The following is a 27,667-nucleotide window of genomic DNA, read 5'->3' as shown; positions in this document are numbered from 1 at the left end:
TCCATGGTACAGGAATGTGGTACAACAATTCCTCTGAAATTTCTTCACCTCACACTTCACGTATAACCCAAAGTTATTTTATTATTAAACAATCTGTTGCAATGTGTTTTAAGTGCAGAAATGCAAAATGACCAATTTGATTTTCAAAGGGTGAAACAGAGGAGCCCTGAGCACCCCCATGCCCCTAACAAAGTATGTGACGGGGACAATATTTGATGCTTTAAGCTTTCAGATGAGGAAAGATCTAGGAACAACTGCCAAAGTTATTTTAGCCTTCCTGTCTCCAAGCACCTGTGTAAGAGGAAAACAGGAATTATTGGATAAAAAGGATATGTCAAGCCTGTTGTCCACCCCTCTGCTCGTTCCCTATCTCCAGGTTTGTCCCCTGACAGAAGCATTACTGCAGTTCCTGGGTGTAGAGCACTCCTTAACGGGGCAATTAGGAAGTGTTCAAAAAACAGGGGACGTGGCACTTGAGGGTGTGGTTTAATGGTGAACATGATGGTGGTGCTGGTTGATTAATGATCTTAAAGGTCCTTTCCAACATTAAAAATTCACTAGTTCTGTGATCTAATACAATCATGTGTTATGACTTTCTTAATTAAGTGCTGATTTCATGGATACTTCAGTTCCTTGTGACAACAGATGACTGGTTTTATTGATGGTTCCTTGACTGGAACTGTAAGATCTTAGCAAGCACACACCTCTAGGCAGGTGTCTGCTCACCTGGGGATTGTCTGATATTTATATGCAGCTATTTGTATTTTTTATTCAGCATTTAAAGAGGTGCTGCTTGATACATAAATGTCTGAGGGCTTGGGGAAGATGCACACTGTTTGTGATGTTTTGTGTTTTCCTTCGTTAGTGGGTTCAGGCTATTTTGTGGGTTTGTTTGTTGGGGTTTTTTTTAGGGACTGGAGTGATTTTTAATTCAATTTACTTGTCACAGCTGTGATTACTCAATATGCAAAATAACAATGAACAGATTATTTTTAATCCTTTTTTAAATAATTTTGCCCTCTTTAGTTTTTTGCTATTAACACATGTCTGTGCAGTCTGAGCTGTGTGTATGGTGGAACATTAAACTCTGGCTTTTGAAATCCAGATTGGTGAGAATAAGGACAAGCAAGCAAAAAAAAAAAAAAAAAAAAAACAAAAAAAGGCCTGCTGAGATTTATTTACTTATTTATTTGGGTGCTTTGTTCATTTCTTTGCTTTGATAAATAACCTGACTTAAGCATAAACTTAAAGCTTGTGTTTCTGCAGCCCTCCTGGGGTGTCCCTGCCCCATTATGGCTCTTATTGGTTTTATCCCTCAGATAAAAACCTCTGTTATTGCCAAATAGCTTGTTCTGTAAATCTGCATTTCTACAAGAAACAAACAAAATAAATTATACTATAATGTGACAACAGATGTTCTATAAAATTAATTTGGTTTACCCTTCACCCTGGGGAAGTAGCCAGGCTTAAATTTGCTCTTTGACTTGAGTTCTTGACTAAAGGCAATGTTTCTGGGTAAAATATTACAAGTGAAGTTCCAGGCTTAAAATAATTCATCACAGCCTGAGCATTTGGTTTGGCACATACCTACATTTATCTCCAGCCTGCCCCCATTGCAGGGATGTCCGAGCTGCTGGTATTTATTATGGTTTTAGTCAGCAGTCCTTTGAATAGCAAAACAAGGTGTGCAAAACTCCCCCAGTGTTTGCTTGGCTGGGGCAGCAGCTGTGCCAGGAGCAGCTGTAACAGTGGTAAGGATGGGAGAGATTTCAGGAAAAGGTGTTTTGGTCACTGTCAGGATCAGTCTTTCACTTCCAAAGCAGGGCTGTGTCTCTCAGGGCAGGTCTGTAGAGTTGTCTGGGGACTGGAGGATCCAGCAGATCAATCCCATCAGTTGTCCTGGCAGTGAGTCCCTCGCATCTTCCAGTCATCCCAACCTTACAGCACCACAGGGTTGTGCATTTTGTTATTCCCCAAAACTTGTTGGGGGCAAAAAGGAGCACAATGGTTTTATTCTTTGTCCAGTTTTATTGTTTTATTCTTAGTCTAGTGATTTTTTTCACACTCTTATTGTCCAAGTTACCTAATTTCTACAGCTGATTAACAATAGAGTTAAAATTGTTGCTGGTACTTTTATTTTGTTGGTTCCCAGTTATCCAGGTTTTCTGTCCTTTTTTATCTATAAAAAGTCCTTACCTTCCCCAAAGTTCTTACCTGGATCACAGGGCAGCACAGCTGTGTTACAGACTGGGATTGCTGCTATTCTCCTGTGCTTGCACTCAGCCACACCTCATTTTAATCCAGGCTTTACACAGAGCAGTCACCTGTTATTCCTGTGAGCTGATGCAAAACCAGAACAAATTTGAGTTGCAATCACCCAGACCATTGTTACTGCGGCTGACATCAGCTCAGGTGAGCTCAGGTCAAGACAAGTTCAGTCCTTGAGACCCTGCACTGTCAGGTCAGGCCAAAAACTGTGGCTTTTTGCTAAATGATGGCAAAATCACATTTTCTGGCTACTTTTCTGGTCACACCAGCAAGCAGAAACAAAAAATTTTGGTGTGACTAATTAAAAAAAAAAAAAAAATTGACAACCCATACTGTTCCAGAAAACAGGATTGAGGCTCATTTTGAAATGTGTTAAGAGCTAAGGTCAGTGTGAGAAATGACCCTCTGTTATGCCCAGTCCTTCCAGATCTGGGAAATTATTTTGGAATAAGGAATGAATGATGCTGAGTGACCAATTTCCCTAATTAGAAATTACTTTTGAGGACCAAGAATTAGAGTCCTAAAAAGGTGCAATCCTGGTGTTCGGAGGTTTGGAATGCAGCCCCTTTTTTCCAGGGTTGTTCACTTAATCTGAGGGCAAGCAGCAAATGTTACTTACTATTCAATGTGTAGCACAAGCTACCCAAAGGTCTTCTATAGGTTTTTATATGGGCAAAAAACTTCTTCTTCAAGTGGGTGTGAAGAATATTGAATATTTGCACAGGTGTGTGTCCCTGAACAAAAAGAATGGTGTGCTCTAGAGAGAGTGTTGAGGACTTGCATAGTTTAATTAAAGCTGGATTTATTTTTGTTTTTTAATTCATGGTGTACGCAATAGCCACTATTTTTTCACGCCTGATAAATTTGAAATTACTCCCATTAAAGGGAAATACCAAAGAGAAAACATCAGCTCTGTCATTTTTCCATGCAAAGATTCTCTTAATCCTGACTGTTCTCCTCTTAATAAAAGATTTTCCTGCCCAAAGGATTATGCTGCTCATGTGCAGCTTTCAGTAACACGGATTTAACTTGGTTTATCCCCACCCCTTTTGTTGTGGATTCAGTTTTGTGCTTTTGTGTGTTTTGTCCCATCTTCCCAGACTGGGTTTTGCCTTTGCTTTTGTAAGTGGTAAACAGACATAAAGAGATGGGGATGATTGATGGGGGTGTCTGGGTTTGGGAAGGATAATGTTCCTCTCCCTTTCATAGCTTCGGGGGGTGTGGTGTTGTTTTTTGTTTTTGTTTTTTTTTTTTGTTTTTTTTGTTTGGGGTGTTTTTTTGGGGGGGTTTCATTTGTTTTGTTAGGTTGGTTTGGGTTTGTTTGTTTGCTTGTTTTTTGTTTTGTTTTGGTTGGTTGGTTGTTTTTTTGTTTGGTTTTGTTTTTTTTCTTTTTTTTTTACCTTCTGGGTTTGTTTTTTACCTTCTGGGAGTCTCCTGGAGTTTCCTTCATTTTTTAGGTACTTCTTCCAATTCCTCCTGCATTCCTTGATTTACCTCAAAAGATCTTCCACTGTTCTGACCTAAGTCTTTTGCTTGTCCTAGCACTGAACTAACTATTGAGCTCAACTATTGAGCAATGATTAAACTAATGAGAGTTAAAACATTTTGTCTTTCTCTGCCTGGCAGGGGGGTATTCAAACTCCCTATTATCATCTGCACACACTGAATCCTCAATTCCATATAAAAGCACAATTTGTTAATTAAACTCTCTCCGTCACGAACATTGGATTAATGCTGGTGGCTGGTTACTTGTCTGAGGACAGCCTGGGTGGTGATCAATCACTTTGGGATGTGCAGATGGGTTTGTTGGGACTGACCTCCATGAACCAGTCTTTGAGGGAGATGGGAGGAAAAGGCTTTTTTTCCCCCAGGGGCTACTTCAAAACAAGTGTGGAATAAAGTGGTGTTGAAATGGGAGCTCTGGTGAGTTCACAGGAGACAAAGGCATGGGGCTGATCTCTGAGGAGGAGGGAGAGGGACGCTCCTGCAACCCAGTGAGTCACTGTTTTCATTCCATGAAAAATGTCTCCTAGGAAACCACGGATTGGAAACAGCCAGCTCCAGCCATGGGAATGCTGGTTTTTACCTAAACAAGCCCTGGGGGCTGAACACGGCTCTTGGTGGAGCAAAGCTCGTTTGATTTGAGGATGGTGCTGAGGATTCAAAGTGTTCAGAGTGGTGAATACAGCAAAGAAAAATCAGCAGGGCTCAAGCAACCAACCATTCCTTCCTCACATTCCCAGGCTGCCTCAAAACCTCTCTCACCATCTCCCACTTCCTTCAAGGCTGTGACAAGACAGCAGGGGAGGGCATAAATTTCATGGCTCATCCATAATGCTGAGGTTCTGTGACCTTGCCTTGTGGCTCTGCCTTTCTGAGACCAAATTGGAGGTCCCCAGCCTGCTGCGCCCCTTCCTCCCCTCCACACATGGCTGTGACATCCCTGAGGCCACCTCCTACACAGGGGACCAAGCAGAGAGAAGGACCTGCCAGTTTTGCAAATTAGTTTCCTCTGATGAGCCTCAAATTAGAGGTGGCTTTTCTTTTCCCCTTAATTTTCTTGTATTAATGGAAAGGAAAAGAAGAGTTGTGATACTGTGTGTGGCAGCAGCCTTATTGCTGGGTTTGCAAAGCGAGTCAGAAAAGCAGCACTTTTTGTCTGGGGGGATAAAATGAGGAGGAGGAGGGTTGTGAGCAGACCAAGCTTAGGCTTTGCCTTGTAAAGGCAGGTGTTTCAGCACTCTGCTGTTCAGAGAGACCTGGCCTAGCTCAGTCTGGGTGTTAAAGAGTTGGCATCTTTTATTAGACCAAGTGTTAGAGTTGTAAAAATAAATAAGTTTCCTTCAGCTGTACAGAAACTCACTTGTAGGCCTAAAGCTTCTTCCAGCTTTACCACTTGTTTTGATGAAAAAAGGTTACCTCTGCCTAAAAATGTCCTACATTTGTTCTCAGACCAGAACAACTGCAGCAATTTACTCTCTGTTACCGGGGGAAAGGAGGAAGATTGTCCAGAGTACTCTGGAAGAAAAAAGTGATTTTTTCTGCAGGTGTTTGGGGCTGCTGTTGTTCCTGGGTGGGACTGGATTGCAGTGCAGAAACTTGCAAGCTGCTCTGCAGAGACATCACTTGAAAATGCAACTTAAAGGGTGGAAAATCTAAGCAAACTTAAGATTTTAAGGCTGTCAGCTGAAGCACTGCCTGCCTCTCTCCTCTGGCACTAGGTGCTGGAAGCCAAGAGGAGTAGGACAATAAATTACTGGGGAGCAGGGGTTACTAGAGGGAGGAAAGGAGATTGTTTCATGTTAAATGGCAGAAGGAAAAAAAATAGCAGCTGATCCTTGCTCTGTTGAGCAGACACAGCTGAGCTGTGTTTGCAGGGAGTGGTGACAATTGTAATAAAAAGTTGCAGGTATGAGTCCTTCAGTCCAACATCACCAGGACATTGAATGGTGTAAGAAATAATAATAAACCTAGAATGTCATCAGGTACATCTCATGCAGCCCTTCCCTTCCCTTCCCTTCCCTTCCCTCTCCACAACAATGTGGAACTTAAAACCAAAACCAAAAACCAAAACCAAACCAAAACATTGGTTTGGTTTAAGACCAAATACCAAAACCAAACAAACGGAAACCCAAACCTACATCTGGAATTGCACTTTCCATGATGCCTTCCACCCAATTTCCATTCAAAAGCTCTCAGGTATGTCTCAAAGCCATCCTGGCTCTCCTGAGGCACTATCTGATGGGAGGAGCATTTTGCCATGGTTCTGGAATTGAGCAGGAAATCTCTGGCTAAAGGTTCCCTGTGGGTTGGTGTTGGGATTTCAGGCTCTTTCTTGCTCCAAGGTCAGGGTGAGTAAAACTCAAGACACTTCATTTTTGAAGTCTCACTCTGAAGTTTATTATCCTTATCTATTACAAACTCACGAGATGTGAGCTCTCTCTAACAAGTCAAGAAAGTGAGCTAAAATGGTGTCTGTTCAAGGCTATTTAAGTCCCAATTATCCAATAAACAGTTGACATCTGTATTATTTATACTTCTAACCCAATTCTGATCACCCAAAACCCTGAATGCAGACATCTCTCACCCAATTAAAGAAACCTACCCAGATTACTCACCCAAAACCCTCAATGCAGACATCTCTCACCCAATTAAAGAAAACTACCCAGATTACTGAAGAAGAAGAAGGTGCAGAAAAGACATCTAATCCACACCCAAAATACTCCATCTTGGCTCCCATATATCACCATATACTAAACCCCCAAATCTAAGTTTTTTTACCCTGTGAGATCACACGATACTATCCAAACTACACACACACTCAATTTCTGAAGCTTTTTCCAAGGTCTCAGGTCAAACGAGGTGTTTACTTAAAGTTTACTTTGCTTAAATTCAGAAAGCTCAAATTTTTCAGCCATCAGAGTTCCAACAGGTTGGCAGGTCAGGAATGTGAGCACCTGGCAGTGAGCAGAGGTGGCTCTTCTATGGGCAGCCATTGCCAGCATAAAAGGAAGACTGGATGACACAAAATCTTGTTTTTCAGCTGGCAAAATGTGGAGGTTTAGAGAAACAGTAAAAGAATTAAACCAGAATTGGAGTTGTGCTTGGAAATGTGGAAAAACTGGAAGTGTTTGTGTTTGGTAGCTTGTATTTCCTTGAGTTCTCCAAAGGACTTCTTCAAACAGCGGATTTGGTTTTTTGGGCCCCCAGGACAAGAAGGATGTGGAACTGTTGGAGCAAGTTCAGAAGAGACCACAAAGATGCTCCAAGGGCTGGAAAGCCTCTGCTTTTAGACAAGCTGGGAGAGATGGGGGGGTTCACAATTATTTTAAATATCTCTTTTAACTGAATCCTGGAAATATATTTCCCTCTCCCACCCCTCCCAACCTTCCACAGGAGTGTGCAGGGGACAGGCAGAGCCATGAGCAAGAGGAACTCATGGAGCTGATCAGTCTGCTTTGTTCCTCACACTCCATCTGTTTACTTCCATTATCCCATATCACATTTTATGTACCTGTTGCCAGTTTTAAATTTTTTTTGGGGGAAATTCCATGGGTAGTATTTGCCTGGTTTGTGTAAGAACGTCAAAACATGAAGACTCTCTAAAATACTGTATTTGCTTAAAATAAGCAACCTAAAAAAAATATTAAAAAAAAAAATCAACAGAGAAGTTCTTTATCTGCATTGTGTGGGGGATTGAGAAACCCTACTGATGTTGCCAAAGCTATTTTAAGCTATGAGAACACAATACATTTGAAAGTTTAATTGCTTGCTGAATAATGTAAACTGTCAAATACTCAAGGTCTTGCATAAAGGAGAACATTAGGGAAAAAAAAAAAAAGACAAAGCAGAAACGTGAAGTCAGTCAGAAGTGGAATCACACTTCACCCCAGCGTTAGCAGCACCTTTATTTCAGCACTCAGTAATTGCAGCAACAAAAAGCCAGCAAAGGTTCCAGGGGTAACACTCGATTTTCTAGAGTATTTAGAAATATGTGGCTGGGTCCCACAAGTGCAACTGCTCAGAGATAATCTCCTTCTCCCAAAGCTGATGGGATTCAGGCTGCTTTTTCCTCTGACTAACCAGAAGGAACAGTTAAGCTCCTTTATGCAGCTGATAAAGGCTCTCGCCCTGCAGAATGCAGAGAAACTGGACTGGAGGGGTGACACTGGGAGCACTGGGATGGACAGGAGGCTTTGGAATCACAGAACTTCCCAGAGAGGCAGCTTGAAAAAAAAAATGCTGCTTGGTTTAGTGTTATTTATTGGTGCGTTTTTTCTTCATTTTACTGAACTTGAGGATCGGGTCTTTGTGCATTTTCTTTCTAAATCAACAGGATTGCATCAGCAGCATGTGAGTTCTTCAAACCATCCCTTTTCAGAAAGAAGAAAAAGGAAACGCTCTCCCTATCCCTGCAAAATCCAGGGAAACACAGACATCAAGAGAGGTTTTGTGGGTTTTCTTTTGACAGATCACTCCAATTTTGGCTGAGGTTGGTGAAGAAGCAAAGCAAAGTTGGCAAGGATTGATATACTCAGCTAATGGGAAGCTGAGCTCAGAAACATTTAGCATAAAAAACACAGAATAAATGAAGCAATTTCACCCTTGTTCTGCAGGTGGATTTTAATACCTAAGGTTTTGAGTGACATTAATTAAGATTCTTAAATTCCTTTAATAGGGTGGTCCATGGTAACAGTTTTTTAACAGTGAGCTGTGCACTGTGTGTTGTGTTTTCTCATGGCCTGGTGCTGCCCACAGCAGACACTTCCACTTTCTTTATTAGTCCCAGGAATGATAATTTGTCTGTGGAGGGGACAAAGAGCCAATGTTCCTCACTGCCTGCTACAGGTGAAAATGCACTGTCAAGGTGTTAATCCCTGGCTCCTGTGGAGGCAGAAGATGATTTCAGTGAAACTGAACCCTCGTGAAGGATGTTCAGCCAATCACATGCCTGGGCAGAGTGATTTTGGGGCTGTCAGGGCGTTTGAGCCTCGTGGTGAGATGTGTGTCAGGAGTCTGGCATGGATTGTACAGGTATGGTGTCACAGAGTCAGAGAATCACAGAACAGTTCAGATGGGAAAGAGATTTTAGGTTGTCGAGTCCAGCTGCCAACCCAGCATCACCACCATGGTCACCGTGTCCTCAAGTGCCACATCCACCTCCAGGGGTGATGCCACCACCACTGCCCTTGGCTGGTTTACCAATGACAACCCTTCTGGTTAAGAAATTGTTCCTGATACCCAATCTAAACCTTTACTGAAACAGTTTGAGGCTGTTTCCTCTATCCTGTCACTTATTACCTGAGAACAGAGCCTGACTCCCACCTGGCTGCATCCTCCTCTCAGGGAGCTGTAGAGAGGGATAAGGTCCCCCCTGAGCCTCCTTTTTGCAGGATGAGCCCCTTTCCCAGCTCCCTCAGCTGCTCCCGGTGCTCCAGACCCTTCTCCATCTCTTTTGTCCTTCTCTGGGCACGTTCCAGCCCCTCAATGTCCTTCTTGTCATGAGGGGCCCAGAACTGGACACAGCACTCGAGGTGTGACCACACCTGTGCCCAGCACAATCCCTGCCCTGGGGATTTTCACACATTGGTGACACAGAATTCCAGGGATGTAGCTGGGATATCCTGTGTCTCCTCTGGCTTATACAATCTGCTTCGCTTTTCAAGGAAGAGGGTGCTGGAGGGAGAATGATAAATGCCCAGGCCTCACTCTGATGAAGAACTAAACTCTCCCTTGTCACCTAAAAACATCATTCTTATTACCCAAATCTCTCTGCTCTTCTCCCAGCGCAGGCACACCTAGGAGGAGTTTTCCTCCATGGTTTACTGAGTCTGAAAGGCAGGCTAAAGAGTGTGACAGCTCTCTGCAAAGTTAACTGGAATCAAAACTGAGCATTTCTAATGGGTTTTCTCTGTGCTTGCTATCAGGCCTGATCCTCATAAGTGATTTCTCTTGTCAGCGCTAAGTGGCTGTGAAAATATTTCTACTGGAATTCAGAGCTGGCACAAAGACCAGGGAAGTCTGGAGGAGCTGAGTCAGGCTGAGTCCTGCCCAGCAGCACATATTCCTCTATAGCCAGGCACAAAGTTATTCCAAAAAGGAAATTATCTGAACCATTTTAAAAACAGAGATGCACATTGCAAAGCGCTGCCCTGTTGTGGGTCAAGAAACTCATCAGGAATTCCCAGGAATGGCATTCCCAGGTTTGACCATGTTACAAGTGTGTTTGGGGAAAGAAAATGAATTTTTTGTCTCTCTGTATAACTCAGGAATTATGCAGCAGGACAGAGTGGAATATTTTCAGTGTTCACAATTTGTGGTTAAAGTATAAAAAAAGATCCTGAGAAAACACAAGCCATAATTGAGATCTATGAAAAAAAAAAAACCAAAAAAAAAACGTGTTTCTCAGTGAACCTTGTAACACAGTCTGAGTTTTTATTTATTTATTTATAATTTTTTATTTATTTTCTTTTTTTTTTTAATAAATGAGTCTGAGAAGTGACTTGTTACAGAGTACAAGCCCCTTCGAGGGGGGAAAGTTCTTATCTGTCAGGGAGTGACGAGAAGGTAAGAGGTTGACACCAGAAAAAAAAATTAAAGGAAAAAAATACAATTAACAAATAAAGTTGAGTGTGCTTATCTGGGGAAACCCATCACCGAGGCATCATCCACAACCATCACTGTGCACTTCTGACTCCACTTGTAAAATGAAAGAGGCTGAGCAGATGTCTCACAGCCTTTTGAACTGTATTTTTCTGAGGAGGTGCTCCTAGAACAGGAAGAAATGCTCCCACTCTGTGAAGATGGGCAGAGGCTGGAGGTGAGGTCTCCTCTCCTCCTGAGAGGGATTCACACCTTGCAGCAGAGGTGTTTTCACTGAGCTGGTCACACAAAAGTGCTCTGTAGTCAGCCAAGACATAGAGCTGCCTGAATTTAATTGGAATATTCACATTTGGTGACTGCATCCAGATATATTAATTCCTTTTTTTTTTTTTTTTATTTCTCCACTTTCTTTTTAACTTGCAAAATTTATCCACCACTACATTGCTGAATAATTTAGTATTATTTACAGAGTGTGGGCTAAATAATGTTTTTTGATGATGAACTGGAAGCCTTTTTCCCACCTCTCACTTTGTGATCACCGACCACATCAACAATTACGGTTTCCCACCTGGACTGAACTAAAAACTGGTTAATGTCAAATGTCTCTTTATGTTTCTGCTACTTCACAAATTATCTGCAACGCCTCTTTGGATCTTCCTTTTGTTAGTCACAAGGTGGGTCATGGGAAGCTGTATTTAAAGGACAGAACAAAAATTTCAGGAGGATAAAGAAGAGGCTGTAGGCAGGGACCAGCTGGAAATGAGTAAGAAAATTTGTAAAGAGGCCAGAAAGGTGTATTCTGGAGAACCCTGCCCCCTTTTGTTCTCAGACATCTGGGATTATAAATAGGAGATAATGGAATGCAAAGTCCTGCAGAAACCGTGAATAATGAGATGGATGATGTACAAGAGCAAGTGGAGGTCACAGAGATAAACTGTAATAATGCCTGAATTTATTGGGGAGGGGAAAATGAGTTGGAAATGACTTTGGCTGGCTTCTTGTTTTAAATGGTAGGAAAACAAGATATATAAATCCTGAAAAGCAAAAGTTCAATTCAAGACACCGGTGCAAATCGAGAGTAATTCCATTAAAGGTAATGGAATTACGTCAGGGTAGGGCCAGAGGGAAGTTCAGACCCAATTACATCTTGGTCCTAAAATGAGATTTCGATATTGTTTGCCAGCATTTGTAGTGCAGTGAGAGCCCAAATGAGAGCATCACTTTGCTGTGCTGGGTGAACCTCCAAGCCCCATGGACAAGGCACAGAAAACAGGAGAAAAGGAGCAGGAATTAGTTCTGAGTACAACAGAAAGGGGAACTGAAGCAGGAAAGAAGCCAAAATGTTAAAACAGAAGTAACCTGGCTCCTTAATGCATTTTTTTAAATAGTGCTGTAAAAGGAAAAGCAGCTGCTCTCTGTGGGAGCAGTGTGCACCTGGCCAGTGCTTTCAGTGTGGAGGAAAAATCGTCCTTGGAGTCACTTGTGGAATAAAAAACAAAGCAAAACAAAAGGTTTTGAATGGGGCAGCTGATATGAGACAGTTGGATATTTGGCTGGAAAGGAGCAGTCTTGGGTGACCTCCGTTTTTTGATCTTAGCAGAAAAAAATAAGAGACAATCCAACAGTAAATGCAGGGTAGGAAAACATCTCCTTTTTAAGGTTATTTCCTCAAGCTTTTAAAAAATATTTTTGCTCTTCCAGTCAACATTCGAACAAATATCAGCTAGAGCAGTCACAATGTTAAATTTCATCTTATTGTGCAGGTAAGAAACAGTTATTTTCTTCAACAACAAAGGAAAAAAATGATTCTGCTGAACAGGAAACATGGAAAAAAGCCAGCATATATGAAATAGGCTTTAGTATGGTCAGTGCTTTCTCCTGAACCCACAGTTTTATTAGTTTTTTATTACTATTACTTAACATCTGTGTGGTTTCAGAGTTGGCTTCTAAGCTGCTTTGAATTTTTAACAATTAGCTGAAATACCTTGGATTTTCCCCAACCAGCCCATCTGCAAACAGATTTTCTCAAGAGACAACAGCTGTTACTGAACTGCTGGGCTCTTCTAACAAGGCATGTTATCTAAACTCTGGTAAACTTTTTATCATCTCCAATTTACTGTCCTGGACAGTGCCAGGCTGGTTGGGAAATTGTAAAGGAGTATTAAAAATCAGCTCTCCAGGGAGGGAGGGCAGAAGGGAAGAAGGATATTTCTGCAATATTTTCTTTCTATTAAGAAAAAAGTCCCCTGATCAGATTCTCTGACATACATCCAGACATTTGACAATTTGATTTTCTATCATTGTTCAGAAGCTGCTGCTGTGGATTGCTGGTTTTATTTTCTGTTCTCAGTGAGACAGCACCAAAGACCTTTCTTTGTAGTTATCTCTGACATCTTTCAGCCTCCAAAATAATAATAAAGCACGCTTCTGAAGTGGCATTAAATTAATACATTTATGCAAGAGATTGATGTGGAGTAATTAAAGGAATAGAGCTGACTCACCAAGTTCCTTTATGGGAGTTTTTAGGGTAGATAAGATCCTGCACTGATAGAGATTTTTTATCTTCTGTAAGAGATAGTAAGAGAGTATGGCACAAAATTGTATCACACCAAGGGGGTAACATCTGCTAAAATCTTGCTGAATTGAAGTTGTGGCTGCCTGTGACAGGGACAGGCAGGACTGGGATTGGCTGCATCCATGCCAGGACCATCGTGGGCACTCTGGTCTGACGGAGCTGCTTAAAGAACCCCAAAATACCCAGATAAATTTTGGGCTAACTGGATGGAATGTATGGGCAGAACATTTCTGTTTGGCAGTGCTGCTAAAAATATCACCGGTTCTCTTAGCTGTTCCACCCAGTGATTACTTAATTTCTTTTAATTTTTTGTCATTAATGAGGAAAAGTAGATGATCAGGAAGCAGTGATTTTATTTTTCAAGTCTATTTTATTTAAATTGTGTGGATGCTTCAGGGCTTTGCAAACATTTTGATATGCTCTTGCTTTTTTTGATCTGAGATATCCCTCACTTACCCTTGGAATGAAGTGGTGAAAGGAAAAGGGTGTTAAATTCTGGGGAAAAGCATCAATCCAGTAACCTGAGCAGAGCTCAACACATCACAAAATCGTGTTGGTTGGGATGGTTTTCTGGTTGTCATCTTGACCAACAACAAGGCCAACTCTGATCAGGCTTTTGGCAGCCTCAGGTTAAGGGAAATGATGGGATTCATTCCTGTCTTATCACTTACCCATGCTGACTTCATGCCTCCAGCTCGCTTATTTTTGTACCTTCTCAGCAATTTTGGGATAAGGGGAAGGGATCCAGGTGAATGATCCAGCCAGAAGACCGTGCACAACTCGTGGGTTGACAGCAGAACTGATTTGTGGTGTTCTCTGTGCAGGACTCAGTCTGGAGAGCAAAAGAGCTTTAAGGAAAGGAAATCTGCCTGTCTCCAGGGAGCTGGTATTTTCAAACCCATGGAAGGAACAGACACTCAATTCCTACAGGCTTTTGAGTAACTAGAGAGCCACAGTCTGTGTTTTGGTGCCTCCAGGGTGGTGCAGTCCTGAGAAGAGGTGGTTGGAAGGGTGGCTTGGGTGTCACATGCATCAGTAGTTGTGAGTCTGGATCCCACCCAGTGTTTGTGGTTTGTTCACTTGGGAGAAGTCCTGAGACAAAAAACCAAACCAAGAATTGGTTTGGGATTTGGGATATCTGATACTGACTGTTTTCTCTCAATTAAAGAATTAACATTCAATCCCTTTTCAGCCACTCTGACCCCAGCCTGGAGCACTGCAGGGAATGGTTGTGACCCAAGGGCAGGACTCCACATATAATAAACTATTCCTATCTTTTAATTTCAATGGTTTTATTCAGAAAGCTACGGGATTATTGATTCAAATCACTCAAAAGCAGCTCAGAAGTTTGGAGCTGACGTATGCCTCCTGTTGCTGCCACAGCACACACTGAGAGATTTTAGTGAACTGACAAGGAGGGGAAAATCTCTTTCTGCTCTGTAACAGCTGAGCCACCACCATTTATCCAAGATCTCATGTGTCTGAAATGCTCCAGATTTTCACTGTACTCCAGAAGTTCATTTTCAGGTGAACAAACTCTTCTATTCATTCAGGAAGGAAAAGAAAAAAAAAAATATATTTAGGATTACTCCCTTTAGCTTCTTGCATTTCAGCCTGACCCTGTTTTGATGTAAAATCCTTTTATTTTAAAAGGAAAGGTCAGTCACATGCTTCAGTAGCATCTCTCCTGTGGTGCTTTGGTCCTTCAATGGATATTGCTGCTGAATTCATTTAGGGAACTTGTCAGCTGGATCCATGTGCTCAACTTTTTGGCAGCTGTTGCATAAACTTAGCACACTTAACCATTTTGTATGAAAGGCTGTTTTTAAGCACTGAGGCTGCAAGGAAACACGTTTGGGCTGCTCCATCTGGTTTTACAGTGCACTGTGTGTGACTTTCTCAGTTTTCTTCTCTTTTTTGGGTCCCTACCTGCACAAATGCAATGTGATTTTCAACACATGATTTTAAATATGTCATTTACTACCCTGGTTACATTTACAATTGCTCGTGTTGAAGCAAGGCAATAGAGGCTTAGTCTCTGGAATTTTTTATTCTGCACATGAGCCTCGATTCAGGGAGAGGAGAAACATTATTGATCTTTCATCAGGTAATTTTCTTTTAAGCACCTGCATTGGACTCTTAACAGTGGTTCTTAAGCTGAATCCATTTTCCCCCTGGAGAACAAATTTGCTATCAGCAGCAGAGGTTTCTGATAACGGGGCTCACAGTTTTCACATTCGAATGGATTGGAAACCTTGGATATTTCCCTTGGCCCTCCCTGTAAACAGAGAGTTGCTGTATCTGAGTTCATTAAATGCTTCTGCCAGCAGAAAGAGAGTCTTGCCTTACCTGAAACAAACCTCAGAGCTTGGTGATTTGTAATGGACTTCCTTAGGTCTTTTATTCTGTTTGTTTATCCTTTTATTATCTATTTGTACTCATTTCTTACTAGGGCAGGATCTCTTTTGAAGTTTAATTTTTTGGACGACCAGTGGTGCATTTTAATTGTTGTGGAGGCACAAATCATCCTGGCCACAGTCTGAGGGTTTTTGTCATGGGCCAGGGATGGTGATTTTCACAACTCCTGTAATAACAGTGCCTTTTGGGTGCTGGTGCAAAATTTATTGTCCCACAAAATGGGGTCTTCATTCACATGGCTGCTCTAGCGGGTGTTTTATGGGCCAATAAAGTGCCTTGTGTTTTTGTAATCTAAGTGCTCGTCTGCTTTATGGTCTGATGTCACTTGCAGGGTGGTGGGGAAGAGCGACTTCTGGCACGCTAGAAATTATGCATTATTGTCACCTGAGAGCCTGAAGGATCTTTAAAGTAATGAAATGTGGGGCTGATGAGCAGAGGAGTCTCACCAGTGGCATTTCTTTTAAGATTTTTTGCCTGTTTTAGAAAGGTAATCATTCCTGAAAAGAGACAGATACATCTATCTGCCTGCTAAATTAAAGTGTTGCTCAAAAAGCACTGCCAGACAGAGGGAAATATAAGGTGAATGGAAAGGACAGTGAAGGAGAAAGAAAAGTATTTGGAGATTTAGACTCTGTATTTTGAGTGCATTGCACTCTGTGCGGGATAAATATATTAATTTGCCTTGTACTTCACAGCTTGCCCTTATGCTCAGAAGTTGCAGAGATGTCAGATTTAAAGAGGCATATGAAGTATAAGGGATAGAGCAATAGGTGGCAAGTAGGCTGCTGAGATCCATTTCTCTTCCCAGCACAATTCCTTCCAGTTATCTCTGTGCTTTTGAGAACAAAGTGCAATATGAAAACAAATAAAAGCACAACAAAAAAATCCTGCTCTTAAGCAAACATATTTTAAAGCTGATTCCTGCCTTATATTATGTTCATGTTTTTCTGTTCTCCCATCTTCTGCTGAAAAAAAAACCCAAAATCAGAAAAAATAGACCTTGGCACAAGTGCCTCAAGGGAGTGTGTTCAGAAAGCGCCAGCACTGTTACCAACATCGACTTTTACGCTTCACTTTGTACTTTAAAATGTCTCTTTCCTCCAGCTGACCTCCCTCTCTGCATAGCACTGTACTCCAAAACCCCTTCCAGCAGAGGAAGAGGTGGAGGAAAGAGAAAAAACAAAGTTGTGGAGCATTTGGTGTTTGCTCCTGCTGTGGAGTTGAGGGAGCTGCTCAGGAAGGTACAACAGGTTCAGAGTGAGCACAAATGGCACTGGTGAGAGCAGACAGCCCCAACCCACAGGACATGGAGCAGTTAAAGTCATTCCCAGCAGCAGTGGGAGTGATCACCTTCAGAAGGAGTCATTAAGGTAATTTTTTTTCTGTCTGAAGCAGCAGCAGTTTGCAGCTTCCCATTCTGGTCCCAATATTTTTGTACCAGGCAGGCTGAGAGCTACAGGTCTGGCTTAGGACATGGTTGTGGGTACAAATGTGGGATGAATTTTAGCTGGGTGAGAAAGTGGTTTGGACATCCCCTATCAGGGAAAATGTGATCAGAGGACCAGAGTGAGAAATCCTGGTATCTTTCCTCAGTTGCTGGGGCTGGACAGGTGAGAGGTGAGAGTGGCTGTGCTTTATAAATGTGTGGAGGTGTCGTGAGGCAGGAGGTCCTTTCCTAGCTCAGGTGATGTGGCTGGGGAAATGTTTTGGGAATGCAGAATCATGGAATGGGTCAGGCTGGAAGGCACCACAGTGGGGTCACCTGGTGTCACCTCCCTGCTCCAGCAGGGCTATCCTGAGCACAGGCACAGGATTGTGTCCAGATGGCTCTGGAATATCTGCAGGGAGGGAGACTCCACACCCTCTCTGGATGATCTATTCCAGTGCTCAGAAAGAAGTTCTTCCTCATGTTCTGGTGGAACTTCCAGGGCATCATTTCCTGCCCATTCCTCTTGTCCCATTGCTGGGAACACCAAGCAGAGCCTGGTCCCTGCTCTGAGCCCTCCCTGCAGACACTGACAGAGGGATGAGGCTGACTCTCAGTTGTCTTTTCTTGAGGCTGAACAGCCCCAGCTCCTTCAGCATTTTCTTATCAGAGATGTTCCAGTCCCCAGATCATCCTCATCACCCTTCACTGACCCCATTCCAGGAGCTCCATGTCCAGAGCAGTCCAGAACTGGACACAGCATTCCAGATGTGCCTCACCTCCTCACCAGGGCTGAGGAGATTTACACAGGAATTTGGAATTGAGCATCTGAGTTTAGGGAGATTGATATAAAAAAAAAGTATAGTAGCAAACTCTTGGTGTGAAATGGTTTGGGGTTTGTTTGTTTGCTTGTTTTTGTTTTAGGAATTAGAGAACTTGTGGACGGAGTTTGATTTTGGTGAAGTTCATATTGTTGGGGGTGTGGAAATGATATGGAGAGAAAATTGAGTTCCTTCTCTGTAGGACACGTGAGAGAGAGGGTTGGGACCAGGGAGGTAAAATGTGGGACATAAAGCATGGTAACATTGATTTTTTTTGGGGACAAAAAGGGATCTGTCTGTGTAATGAGGGGTCCAAAAGATGCTTTTCTGTTTAGAAGGATATGGACTCTATGGATGAGCCATTTCTGAAGCAGGACTTGTTTGTGAAGTTGCATTTAAATCCTAGATGAATAAACCCAAAATATTCTTGTCCCACCTGAATGGAATTTCCAGATGGAGAAGAAAGAGATGCCAAGAGAAACCCAACTTGTGGGATCCATGAACATCTGTCTTGGAAGCCAAAACCTATGCCATTGCCTCTGCCAGTGATGGTACCAAAGCAAAACAGATAGATCAGGAGTTGCCTAAATATTGGATTTCTTTGTGTGTTGTGCCACTGTTAGTGGATTTTGCATCATCTTCAACACCTGTTGTAAATACCAGTCCATTTGCATCGCACAGATAGCTTAAATAATTGATATTTACAGTGCACTATTTATTAACATCAGCATGGAGGTTTATGAAGTCTTTTTATTATGCCTTAGGAGTGTATTTCTAACAAACCTGGTGTCCCCAGTGCTGTTGTTTTGAAACATTTTCTTCACATTCTCCATCAAGAAAACCAGTGTTAATCAACCTTCCTCCAGTTTGGTCTGTGAACTTTATGGTGACATTTCCTTCATTTATAACCTGGGATGAAACTGGGGATCAGTTTCTCTTGCTGAGCTGATTCTTCCTGTAACATTCCTGCCAGGGCTGTGCACGAAGCCACCGTGTCCCTGCACTGCTGCAGGGCTCTGGATATTTGTCTGCTGGTTCTTAAAGCTGACTTTTTTGGAGATGATAAACCACCTGGCTCTGCTCTTTGGACTGCAGAAGGATTGCTTGGTCATTGCCTTTCTGTTTAGATTTCCTGCTAGTCCAAGGGTGGACATTTTTCATGGCTGTATGAGACAGCCTGTTTGCTCCACACTGACAATTCCAGGGGCACAATTGCTGCTAATGCCTTTTCCTTCTCACTTAAATCCTGATGGAGGAATCGGGTTTGGGCACATCACTTAATTTAAGCATACACACAGGAGCATTTGTGCTTTAATGCTCCTAACTAGAAATACACAAATAACCACAGCCAGCTGAGAAGTGTCTCAAGCTGTTTGTTTGCCTTTGATTTCTTGCTCACTTCACAAAATAACAAAACTCATCACAGTCATTTGAATGAAATGGATTCATTTTTCAATTAAAATTGCCTGGGTTCAAGCAATGTTGGGTTTTTTTGGCTTTTTTTTTTTAATGAAACATGTATTTTCTGGGATGAAAATGCCTACATCTCAGAAATTGATGTGATTTGTTCCTTTTTTTGCAGATGTTTGCTCTGCATGCTCTTGCCACTGAAAAAAATTGGTGGCAAGAAAACAAATGAACCAGCAAAAGCAACTTTTAAAATTGAAATAAAGCCTAAAAAATCTACATCTCTCTTCACCAAAACTTTTCATCCTCCAAGTACTGGCTCTTTTATTAACGATGGTTCCATTGTGATTCCTCAAGGAGAGCTGAAGCAATCATTCATTCACATCAGTAAAGAACCCTTCATCTTTGCTTTTCACAGTGCCCTGTCGGGTATTGAATGCATGTTAAATGCTAAAACCAAGAGAGGGAGTGTGGGAAGTATAATAGACTCCATTAATCTGCAGTGCCATTTATCTCCTGTCCATTTGTCTTTCCTACATGCGTGTCTGTGTGTGTGTGCAGGGCACCTTCTGGCACATTTGTGCACCCTCAAAGCAATATTTGTGGTTCAATGCTGAAACACACAAGCTAATCTACAGGATCATAAATTATGGGTAAACTTGTTTCAAAGTCATCATTTTTATCTTCATGAAGTCCTTGGGATTTGTTTTATTTTGGATTTTGAGTCTGTAGCTTCCAGCCCGTTTTCTGCAATGGGCAAACCGTTAAGAGGGAATTTGCATTTTTTTGGAGTCCATGTACAAACAGATTTGAGGATGAAACTAAGACAACACCCTCATCTCTGCCATTCCAGGGCAGGGGGACTTTTTCATCACAGAGTCATTGAATGGTTTGGGTTGGAAGGGACCATAAAGATCATACAGCTCCAAGCCTCCTGCTGTGGGCAGGGACACCTTCCATCAGTTTCTAAAACTCTTTTACAGTATATAATTTTTTCTCTGTGTTTCTGGACTACAAGCAGGACTCAGAAAGGCTTTAGTTCCCCCTTCAAGCTGACTTAACTCCTTCTACAGAGCCATGAAAAGCAGCGACCTTTCCCTGCGCAGAATCGGAATCATCAAATCACAGAATGTCTTGAGCTGGAAGCAACCCTAAAGATCATCGAGTTCCAGCCCTGAAAAACCTGGAAAGACAGCTCCAATCCAAGCTTCAGCAAGGAGCTGCAGCAAATCCCTGGAAGGAAGGCATGATAACAGCTCTGTAGGTTGTGAGTCGCTCACTGCTTTCGATGATTGCTGCAGGCACCGCCGGCTCTGCCGCTGAGAATTGCTGCGGGAACACATCCCTGCATCCCTGTGACCTTTCTGTGGCAGAAGTTGAGCCACGGTCCCCTGGTTAATGCAGGAATGTGAGAGGCAGGACAGAATTAGAGAGCACGGGCAAAGCAATCAGAGCGGTCACAGCCTTGGTGCCGTTTATCTCGGGGCGCTAAAAGGATTTTTGGGGCAATTCTGGAAATTTGGGCGGATATTTAGAGCTCACGGAGGGCAGCTGAGGTCCTTGGGCTGGGAAGGGAGGGATCTGTTTGCTTTTTGCAGAAATCTGGTGCAGGAGGATGGTTTACCTCAGCACAAGTGAAGTTGCAAGAATAGGTAAAAAGAAATAAGTAGTTTATCAGCACCTGGAGGGGAAAAAAAAAAATTATAACTATCATGATCAGTAGGCATCAGGGTTCATCAAAACGAAATTATGACAAATTAAATTACTTTCTGCCTCTCATAAGCTAAGAGGCTTACTGCATAATGAGGCAGAGGGAGGTGTAATATATCTCAAGTGCTAGCAGGGTGGTTGCAAAGGATTCAAGGGGCTCTCCCATTAGGAAGGAAAGTGGAACTGTTAAAATTAAAGCTTCCTTGGGAATAGTATGGGTGGGAGAAAGAGAAACAACGTGAGAGGTGACTAATGGCAGTGACATTGCTGAACTGCTTCCCGTGGGGTCCTTTTTTGAGAGCTGTCAGCAGTGACTTGACAGATGGAGTCTGAGGCAGTGCTGAACTAATCTGTAGGTGATGCAGGGTTAAGGGGGAGTTCTCATAAACTCTTCTGCAGATAATTTCGTTGACAAAGACAAATCTGAATTGCTGGTGGTGGTTAATGAGTAACTAGCTGCCTGCAGCTGGTCAAATCCTGCAGGGCAGCAAGCTTTCTCCTTATTTCAGTAATAACTGCTCCTTTATTTATGATTATTTAATTTTAAGGAGCCATGATGAAAAAGGTATTTAAAAATAGGTATTGAAAAAGCCATGAAAAATTTTGCTAAGGTTTGCACTTCTGTGATGAAATTTGTGAGGGCTGCTGACAGAAATTCCTGGTTTTAATGCAGAACCACTGAACAGCAGAACTGCAAACCGTGTTCCTCTCTAGAGATGGTATTTCACCCATGTCAGGTGGGTTTGAAATACCTCCCCTTCTTTTCCCACACAGCCACAGACCACAGCCACAGCCCTAAGCTCCTGTAAGAAAAATAGTGCCACGTCTCCTAATACTTTCAAGTGACAGGTAAATTGGAAATCCATGATGCTTTTATTTTAGAATATTGTGTGGCTTGAAACCTGGAAGTAGCAGTCTGTATTTCTCCTGACTTTTACTCTGCTGGATGATTTACACCTATGCAAAGGGGTTTGCTGACAGGTCAGAATTAGAGCTCTTATTTTGCTCTGTTGTAAACTATTCCTCAAGATGCACAATTAGGTCTTGAAGAAGAAAAAATGGGGGGGGAAAACGACTGAGAAAGTCAGTTTGGAGCCAGAATAAGTAGATTTAACTGTTCTTCCTTTGATGACTGTAACAACACAGAAAATATACTTTAGGGCTTGGTGAAAATTAGTGCAACAACTTAGGCCAGGTTGGATAGGGCCCTGAGGAACCTGATCTAATGGGTGGCATCCCTGCCCATGGCACAGGGTTTGATCTCTGAGGTTGCTTTCAACCCAAACCATCCTGTGAGACTGTGATTCTGTGATTCTAAAAAATAACATTTCCTCCTAGCTCGTCTTCCTGCTTTATTTAGAGGTGAGAGATGCCCCCTGCATTCATCGTGCAGAAACAGAGCCACGAGTCCTGGATAGGGAAGATGTGTGCTAATGTCTTATAAACAATTCCGTGGGTGAGGGGATGGATATTAATGTCTTTGAAATGGGTCTTAATGTCTCTTTTAACTTTAAGGATTGTTCCAGAACCCAGACAGTTTGACTCCTGAAACAAGGGGGTCTGCACAAGCCTGAGTTTCTGAACTTTGGGGTAAAATGCCAGGTTCAAGGGGAATGTGGGGTAGGTGGTTTGGGAAGGCTGCACCTTCCTGGTACCTCAGGCAATGGGGAAAGGAAGAGGGCCACATGCAGCTGGGAGTTTGGGATAAAAGAAGGATGTGCTCTCCAAAATCCAAGAGAGAGAGAGAAAACCCCACGAACTGTGCCCTGGTGTACTCTCTCCCTCCATTCAAATAAACTTGCAGGACTCCTCTGTCACCTTTTCACAGCATGATTTTCCAGACATCCTGGCATTTCTCTGATTCTCTAAAGTGCAGTGATCTAAGGCAGAAAATGTTTCCATCCTACAGATGAGTGTTTCATCTTCCTCATGATGGGAAGAGGGGAGGCAGACACTGATCTCAGTGTCTGGAGCTGTGTTAGGGGAGGCTGTATTTGGAAGAACCTCAGGAAAAGGTTCTTCCCCCAAAATGCCATTGAGCACTGACCAGGCTCCCCAAGGACTGGTCACAGCCCCAAGACTTCCAGAGCTCAAGGAGCATTTGAACAATTCTCTCAGGGTTGGGGTGGGATTGTTGGGATTGTCCTGTGCTGGGCCAGGTGTTGGGCTGGGATGATCCTCATGGGTCCCTTCCAACTCAGAATATTCTCTGGTTCTGCTGTAGGATCATCCTGGCTGTGTAGGATACATCATAAGGCTGGGTCACCTCTCCAGTGAGGACTCTCTGCATCATTTTGGGGGTGCTGTTGAAAGTTGGAGTGTGAGCTTCAGACAAAGTTTGTTAGAGAAGCTCCCATTGAGTCATGAGGTGCAGAGAGGATCCCTTTGCTTTCTGAACTCCTCAGAGAGGAGCCTGGGGGCAGTTGGAACCAGGAATATCCCCGGACTTTGTCAACAGTCTAAGTTTTACAACTTTGTCCCTCAGATTTTAATGATAGCAAATCAGATATATGTCCATGAAAACGGATTATTTCTTATGATAAATGATTAGACAAAAGAACTCAGTCAGAATTATTATTATTATTTACTACGCAGCATAAAAGCTAAAACTAGTATTACAGTATCAGACAGGAAAGTGCACTAAATCAAAGCAATATTAAAGAAATCATGTTAAATCTACCAAAGCAAACAATTATTAGAGGTTGATATAACTCACCCAGGCCAATGACTGAGGGCAAATCTTTTTCACTCAGCCTTGAGGGACATCCTTGGGGCACATCCTTTACTCAAAGGATGAATGTCCACACACACTCCAAAGAGGAATAGGTTAGAAAATGTATGAATATGTGTTTTCATATGTATGAAAACTGGACTGGACTTTTGTAGCTTACAGGGGCTGACTGCCAGTCATGTGCCAAATCTCTGCCTCATTGTCAGGGTGTTGGTTTGAGGCTGTTGTGGCAGATGGGTTTTGACACAATTCAATACCAAATCCCAGCACATGGTGCCCCTCTCAGCCCACCACTAATAGCTTGAAAAATACAGCTTTGTTTGAGGTTTTTGACCACGTTCCAGGACAGAACTTCATGCTACAGGTGCCCCCCTCCACAGACCACAAAGAATCTCCATTGGATTTTCTCTGTAGTTAAGCAACTTTAATAGGTGGAGAAAAGGGAATAGGATCCTTAGGATCCATTGCTGTGCCTGTGGGCAATGCATGAAGTTTTGTCTACATGTATTTGAGGTTTGCTGGGTCCTATCAGTTCCCACAGCCACCAGTCCTTCACAGAATCCATCTGTAAGACAGGAAGGAGATGTCCTGTGGTGCCAGTCTCCCTCTGCATATTTGATGCTCCCTTTTGCATCTCTGTCTCCAGCAGCAATGGAATAAATGTAAATGCAGCTGCTCAACCTGCTTAAGCCACAGATCCTGCAGCTCAGTGCTGTGCCCAAAGTACTCTGATTTTTACCTCTTTTTGGATAAGAAAACTGCAGTAAATACTACAGCAGCTTGTGAAAAAGACAAGTTTTGAGTTATGCTGAGCTATCTGGTTTAATTCTTGCCCATCCTACTTGACCACTCTTAAGTGCAAAAATGACTCCATTGCTGTGCAGTTGCCCTGTGCTAAAAAAGGGGATTCTGAATCTAATGATGTTCAAACCACTACAGCAAAGGTATCTTTGATCTGTACCTGAAAAATGCATTATTGCTCTTCCATTAGGGATCAGATGAAAACAAAATAAGCCGTATCTTGTTTTATGAGTGGAAATGGCATTTCCTGCTGGAGCTGGAAAACGAAGCTCTTTGGGATTTTTGTGAGTATCGGCAGGCACGGGAAGGCAGAGAGAACTCCTTCCCTTGCCAGTGTTTGCTCTTGCACTTGGGGTCTGATTATTTTTCCACTGGCTTGGCCATTCATCAAGAGTCTCAAAGAAGCAGCAGAGGCAGAAGTTCAGCTCCTTCCCGGCGTCCCTGTGGATGGGGGGAGCAGCCGCCACCGCATCTGCCTCTTCGCAGAGCTCCTTTTAAAACTGGATAAATAAATTAGAGAGATGATCGTCCAAAGAACAAACTGTGAGCAGCTGGGGATCAGGGATTCGCTGGACCGTGCTCCTCCAGCAGAGGAAACAGCAGCCACGGGGAGCTCGTAGGCAGCAGTTTGGCATCTCCTGGATTATTTAGTGCTTTGTCTTTGCAGCGTTTGTGCACGCAGAAATGCTCAGCAAGAGATGTTTACCCCTCCTAAGAGATGCCCTCTCTGGTGTTCACCCTGCCAGGGTTTGTTTTCAGAGCAGAGCTGTAGACAGGTAAATCTTTTACTGCGTTTGTATTTTAGGTGCTTGGCAGCTCCACAGATGGAGTATTAACTTACTGTTGTGTGGAGGACTCTTTTGAGAAGGAAATTTTATTCATGAGAGACACCCCTCTAATTAACTTCCACACTTCCATGGGGAGCAGAATATAAAGACAGATAATAATACTAATAATGCTGTTAATACTAATAATAAAAACAACAACAAAAGCAACATCAACAACAACATATCTTATTACCATTACAAATTAAAATAAAATACTGCAGGAAGCAGTGTTTTGAGATGGCTTTTTTTTTTTAAATTAAGATCTTAATAGCATTTAATGTAAATTAAATATAATCATTGTCTGATTCCTGAGCGCATCTCTGAGACTGAAGAATAAGTAGTTAATTGTGCTGACAACATAGTGGAAAGTGCCAAAATCAAGCACCAGCATGTTGGTTAAAGTGCATTTTTAATTAAGAGCTGGAAGGCAGAACTTTTATTTTTTTGTACTCTTGCTCCCACTTATTTTTCCAGCAGAGTAAAGTTCGTGCCCAGCATGAATTTATTACGTAAGATATCTAACATAAAATTTACATTACAATGCAAATGAAGAAGGCTTTATTTAACTTTAGATATTGGGAAGGATCAGATGCAAGAGCCTAACAAGCCATTTTACTTTGGGGATGGGGAATTAGTGGTATGTAAATCCCTGAGTTATTCTGTGGGCAGATAATTTAATGAGGTCTGCAAAATGGATGTCAACTCCAGCATCTTGCTTTCCATTAAGAGGAATTAGGTATGGAAATCTGAGATTTGAATCTGCTGCTTGTAGAATTCATGCATTTGGTAGCAAGATGTACTTGATTAAGAGATTGGGGATCAGGCTGACTGTGCACTCCTCAATGTTAGCAATGTGACAGGATTCAATTCCCAGCTCCCTCTCTCACCATGGCAGTGTGGAATACCTGTCTGTGATAGATATGACCTCTTCCATCTCAAATTAAAAGTGATGTAATTGCTCAGCTGTTGTGGTGGGTCCTGGGATCATCAGTAAATGAAGTGTGTTTTGGTAAATTAACACAGAAATTGTATCTTAATTTAAATAAACAGAGGTAATAACTCATTATTTGATCTAGTTTTGTCTTTACATGGGATTATTTCTCCTTCTTGTGTGGTGCCAGAGGATTCCATGCCTTCTGTGTGAGTGTTCTACCATTGGCACACGTCTGAATTCCTGTTGTGCAACTAAGAGATGTTGTCTTCATGTGTACTAAGCTTTCACTTGCAGGTACCTTGTATGAACTGAAGTGTAATTTTATTTATTGGGAGGGTGGGGAGGCCCTGGCAGATGTTGCCCAGAAAAGCTGTGGCTTCCCCATTGCTGGAATTGTCCACAGCCAGGTTGGATGGGGCTGGAAGGAACTTGGTCCACTGGAAGGTGTCCCTGCCCATGGCAGGGGGTTGGAAATGGATGAGCTTGGAGGTCCTTCCCATCCCAGTCCATCCTATGATTCCATGATCCTGGACAGCTTTCCCAGCTGAGCTGTTTGCACAAAAACATTGAAGTGGGGAAGGAACTGCCGAACTTTGGATTAAGACTTCAACAAGAGAGGTCTCGATGTTTTTGTAGTTAAGGTTGTGTTTGGTAAAAGCTGTTTGGCCTTGATCTTCAAAGGAGGTGCTGGAAGAGCTGACCTAGCTCTCAAAAGAGGTGCTCTCCATCAGAACTGACAGAGAAGAAGGAAGGAGCTGAATGGACAGGACAAGCCATGGGTCTTCAGGACTGAGGGACCATGAATAGACATTTTGACATTTTTTAATCAAAGATTCATTTCAAATCTCACCACTCGCCAAAGCTTTCTGCAAAAAAAAAAAAAAAAAAAAGCACTGACAAATGAGTGTTTTCGATACAACTGTGGCTCATGCTCGTGTGTGTCCTCAAAGGGAGAAAAAACATCATTTTCTCCAGGTCTTTTCCAGGTATTTCTTGAGGTTTTGAATGAAACCTCACGGAAAACCACTTCTTTCTGACTGAAAGGATATGAAGTGCTCTCTGGAGAAGCTTAGAAGCCGAGAGTGTCCTGTTGACCTTAGAAAGCTTGAGAACTACTGGACTGAGCTAATATATACCTTTGGGAAGCATTTATGTCTCTTCCCATTTGTTTATAAGGTCCCAAAGAGCTAGGCCAGCAAGCAGTGCTTACAAGGAATAATGGTACTGGAGTTTGGGGTGTAAGAGGGAGGGAGACCTGTGACTGGAGGGGTGGAAGGGTGGCTCCATTCCTGCCTGTCTCAGTGCTGGTGAAGCAGCTCTGCACCTTCACATCCCCAGTGCTTTCCTGGAGATACTGTGTCATTAAGGGGTAGATGACCAGGGTAAGTGAATTTGTCCTGCTCAATTTCAGATTTCTCTCCTGAGAACAATATTTTTCCTGGGCAAGCCATCAGGCAACTCCCCAGTCCTGTCTCCTTTTGCTGTACAACCCTTCCTTGAAAATTTGCAGTAGCAATCATCTGTGATGGCCTTGTTCCCTGTCCACCCCCTGTTTTCACCTTATCACTTCTCTTTGAATGGTTCACAGGCATTGTCTTTGTGCTGACAGCAGGAAGAATATTTTGGGCAGCTCCTTCCCAGTATTT

The 27,667-nt window shown here is 42.6% G+C and overlaps 1 protein-coding gene across 1 annotated transcript in view; it reads left to right on the top strand.

Moving 5' to 3' along the window:
* Positions 1 to 27,667, top strand: part of TSNARE1 (t-SNARE domain containing 1) — a 452,796-nt gene that overhangs the window by 181,107 nt on the left and 244,022 nt on the right. The gene's annotated exons all lie outside the window — the stretch shown is intronic.

Source organism: Pyrgilauda ruficollis, unplaced genomic scaffold (assembly GCF_017590135.1).
Source record: "Pyrgilauda ruficollis isolate IOZ18807 unplaced genomic scaffold, ASM1759013v1 scaffold138, whole genome shotgun sequence".
NCBI classification, from domain to species: domain Eukaryota; kingdom Metazoa; phylum Chordata; class Aves; order Passeriformes; family Passeridae; genus Pyrgilauda; species Pyrgilauda ruficollis.
Note: the sequence above shows the minus strand (reverse complement) of the source record. Positions and strands in the feature narration are given on the sequence as shown.